Source organism: Maylandia zebra, linkage group LG17, assembly GCF_041146795.1.
Source record: "Maylandia zebra isolate NMK-2024a linkage group LG17, Mzebra_GT3a, whole genome shotgun sequence".
Classification (NCBI taxonomy): Eukaryota; Metazoa; Chordata; class Actinopteri; order Cichliformes; family Cichlidae; genus Maylandia; species Maylandia zebra.
Genome location: NC_135183.1, coordinates 24,888,340 through 24,892,517, shown reverse-complemented (window position 1 = coordinate 24,892,517; position 4,178 = coordinate 24,888,340). Strand labels below are relative to the sequence as shown.

Genomic DNA, 4,178 nt, shown 5'->3' with positions numbered 1-4,178 from the left:
CCAAGCCAGTGACTGGCAGCCGAGAGATAAATCTTCCAGAATGGACCTTTTCCCAGAATCCAGGGACTGTAATTCCTGTGAACAGAAACATTGGTGCTTTTCAAGAGACATGATTATAGATCTAATGTAATAATCCAGGGAAACAACTGTTTTGCAACACTTTGGGGAGGGGGTGTGGGGGTGTTAGTATACCTTTTTTAAGAGGCCTGCAGCACAGTACAGCACATACAAGAAGCATACAGAATTCAGCACCATGGACAGTGGCATTAATCTTTGGGCAGTCTACAGGCAGCAATTTGTCACGGGCCCACACTGCTGCTGTGAGAGAAAGTTAGAGCCTTAGTGAAAAAGCAGTAGGAAAGAGAGTTCTCAGACAGTGTTCAGTTAAAATATTTGACATTTAAAAAATTTAAATCCCATTGCCATTTTTACAGAATTATCTGATTGTTATTATGAAAAGCATCTGAAGTTTATTTAACTTTCTAAAACAGTTTAAAAAATACCATAAAGTACATCTTTATAAATATCAAACTATTTTTAAAAAACTGTGGCTTGGGTTAAAATAGAATAAGCTTAGAATGGGACACTTTGTGGGTATCTGTGTATCTGTTTACACCAACTGCTTTGACTAAGCTTCTTTATAAGAAGACCTGGGTTTGACAATAGGTTCACAAACCAGTAAGTAAACTTTTATTACAAAATAGCGATAGCATTTTGTAATAATTAACAAAAACATAATGTAGCAGATATCATCAGAATATCTTTGTTATTGGCTCTTATCATCTGTGATATGATACATAAAACAAGACGCACTCACCAACCATTTCATTAGTAATATTTGTTCAACTGCTTCTTAATGCAAAAATCTAATCAGCCAATTGCATATCAGAAACTCAGCTTTTAGGCATGTAGACATGTTCAAGACATCCCACTGAAGTTCAAACAGAGCATCAGAATGGGGAAGAAAGATGATTAAACAACTCTGAATGTGGTTGTTGATTGGAGACCGGCCGACCTGAATGTTTCAGAAACTGCTGATCTACTGGGATTGTCCCTTCATGAAACATCTCTAGGGTTTACAGACCGTTGTCTGAAAAGCAGAAAATACCCAGTGAGCTGCAGTTCTCTGGCTGAAAATGCCTTGTTGATGTCAGAGGTCAGGGGAAAATAGTCTGACTACTTAGAGCTGATCAGAAAGTAACAGTAACTCAACTAACCACTTGTTACAACCAAGGTATGCAGTAGAGAATCTATGATGTCGCAAAAGGTTTAATCACCAGAAATGGACACCAGGAGACCAGAAAAACATTGCTACTGCAATAGTCAGAATTTAATGTCACCAACATGCAGTATGGATCCATCCTGCGCTCTATGAAATGTTCAGGTTGTGGTGGAATGATGTATGGGATATTTTCTTGGTACACTTTGGGTCCCACAGTACCAACTGAGTGACAGTTAAATGTCACACCTGTTGCTTACCATGTCCAACCCTTCAATACTACAGTGTAAAGTGCACACTGCTGCTTCCAGTAGAATAGTACACCATGCTGTAAAGCTCAGATCGTTTCAAACTGATTCCACTGTACTCAGTTTTTTCACACTCTTATTTATGGAGGCTATGCCATTTGGTCCAGGTTAATTACTGGACAGGTAACCAGTCTATTGCAGGGCTAATGCAGCTAGGCAGACAACTATTTTTACTCTTTTGTGTGAGACAAGAGGATAACCACTGCACCACCCTGCCACACTTGCTAAGAATAAATGGGATCTCCTTAAATCTATTAAAATATAATGAAATATTCATCTACATTCAATCTATTAAAATATTATGAAATAATTTAAAACATTTCTGTCTTTGTTTCTTTGCTGATATTTCAAAGTATTGGCCATTTTAATCCCTGTTATTGCTTGTCCATATTTAGACTGGCTTCTATATATTCAATCACAAGAAATCCATGCCCACTGTTTTATAGCCTGCAGCACACAGCAGTGTACATAGACAAGTAGAAAATAATGGAGAAATTCAGTGCCTGTGTTTAGTTTTTATTATTAATCTTTTTTGTCAGTAAGCCTCAACAATGGGAAAGAACCTCTCAGCATTTCTGACCCCAAACAAGACATAAAGGTTTAAATTAAATACACACAAAACACACACATTTTGATTTGTTTGTGCAGCAGAGGGCTGGGTCAAATATAGACAAACCTCTATGGGTTATTTTGACCTAGCATGTTGGATTGACCAACAGACCCTATTCCAGTGGTTTGATTTTCTAAACCATTTTATGGGAATTACAGACTTTAAGACGTGTAGGAAAGAACTATAGTACAGTATAATGCGGTACCACAACCCAGGTATGTCCTAGTTTCTTTCTTTCTTTATTTTTTATCGTAAAAGCTAATAATTGAATAGCAAAAACACTCTCCACTATGTATGAAAATATGAGCTGGAATGTACCATTTCATCCTATTTTTGTGCTTGCTCTATCAAGCCCCAATAGTTCTTAAGATGTTTTGTAGTGTTACAATAGTAATAATACAATAATAGTAACAACATCACCATAATTATAATTATTGTAAATGTGAAAATAAATATAAGGGAGTTTAAAACAGTGACTCATAGACTCATGATTGGTCAAATGTATATGGACATCCAGTCATCTTGAATACATGTGAGTGCTGAAAATCAACAGCATCTTTATTTGTGTAAAGTGCTACTGCACAATGAACACTAAGACTTACTACAACAATGAAGACCAACACTGTTTTTGCAGTGTCGTCTTTAAATATTATTTCAAAATTTACTCCACGTTTCTTTTACTTAAAAAATAATGACCCGTTACAGGTTTAAATTCACATAAAGATCACAAATATGTGAACCAAAACCTTATGTTACAGTACCATATTAAAGACAAAACTGTATTAATGTTATCTATAATAACATCTATTTAATACATATTTTATCTGTTCCACTCTTTTTTAACCATCTTTTAAAAAAAACATTTGAATAAGTTAGATTCTTCTCAAGTCTCTCCATCGTTTAAACTCACCATTTAATTTTCTTTTAATTCATCATTATTTATTGCGTTTAAAATCACCTGTACTTAGTTGCACAGTCATATTTTTTTTTATATATAACAAATCCAGTATTTATATTTCACTTTCAATCAAACCTAGTTTTTATTGTTTTTATCAAGCTGTTGTAACCCCGTGGTAACTTTTACTTAGCCCACCTTTCCCTGCATTTTTTAAGAACTTTTTTTTTTTTAACATATAGTGTCTTTCTACAAGCAGCTATTACAATCTCTTGAACAAAATATTACTAAAAATCTTATATGATCTGATTCTGTGAGAGAGTCCCTGATGAAAAGAAACAAGCTAGTGTAAATGTTAATGGCTTTTGTATTGGACAACAACTGTTTCCTAGGTAATTGGACAAACAGCCTTCGGGACTGAAGGCAGTGGTGGCTGACCCCAAGCATCTCCCAACTACAGCGTTTGGGAATCTGGCAACGACCATCTGTGTGGCTGGAAAAGGTGAACATCGCTTCTGGTGGCATCTGCCTGACTGAAAAAAGGAGCTTTCCCCTGCCCTTTCTAATTGGTTGGCGGAACGCTATTTTACATTTTACAGAAGTACTCTCAGTACTAACAGATATTTTATCATAGTTTACTGGCATACATTGAAGATATTTCGCTTTTTCACGTTTTATTTTAGTCAGAAATAAAATCTTACACCTATTAAATGTAGCAGGCTAAATCAAATATTTTAACACGCTGAACACTTTTATTATTGTTGTTGTTATTAGTAGTACTAGTCGTATTATTATAGGTCTGCACATAAAGAAAAGAGAATTGCACAGCTGCAACTTTAAGACTCCACACGCCTCCCCTCCGTCAGCTCCTACAATGGTCTTTTCCAGCTCCGCTTATCACAGCAGAATTTGTAACATGCCATAATTTCTTAACCGGTGCGTGTGGATCCCCGGAAATCAGATGTCATTACCCGACCCGGCTAATTTGGCGATCGCTCCTGCTCTTTTGTTTTTTGACAATGCCAGCGGCGGGGACCAGCCGCACCTTTAGGGTCGTATCCTTGGCGTCGCTGGCTCTTTGCACTGAAGAAGCCTCCTAGGATTGTCCGCTTCATGGTATAGCTTGCACAGACTGCAGTTGTCATT

The 4,178-nt window shown here is 36.6% G+C and overlaps 1 protein-coding gene across 7 annotated transcripts in view; it reads left to right on the top strand.

The window, feature by feature from the left end:
* Positions 1 to 3,904: 3,904 nt before the first annotated feature.
* The window catches only part of ppfia2 (PTPRF interacting protein alpha 2), a 185,472-nt gene continuing 185,198 nt past the window's right edge, over positions 3,905 to 4,178 (top strand). For all 7 annotated transcript variants that reach the window (XM_076876078.1, XM_004548416.2, XM_076876081.1 and 4 more), the window contains exon 1: positions 3,905 to 4,178. This exon is cut by the window's right edge and continues 42 nt beyond it. The gene's annotated coding sequence lies outside the window, so the exon portion shown is untranslated.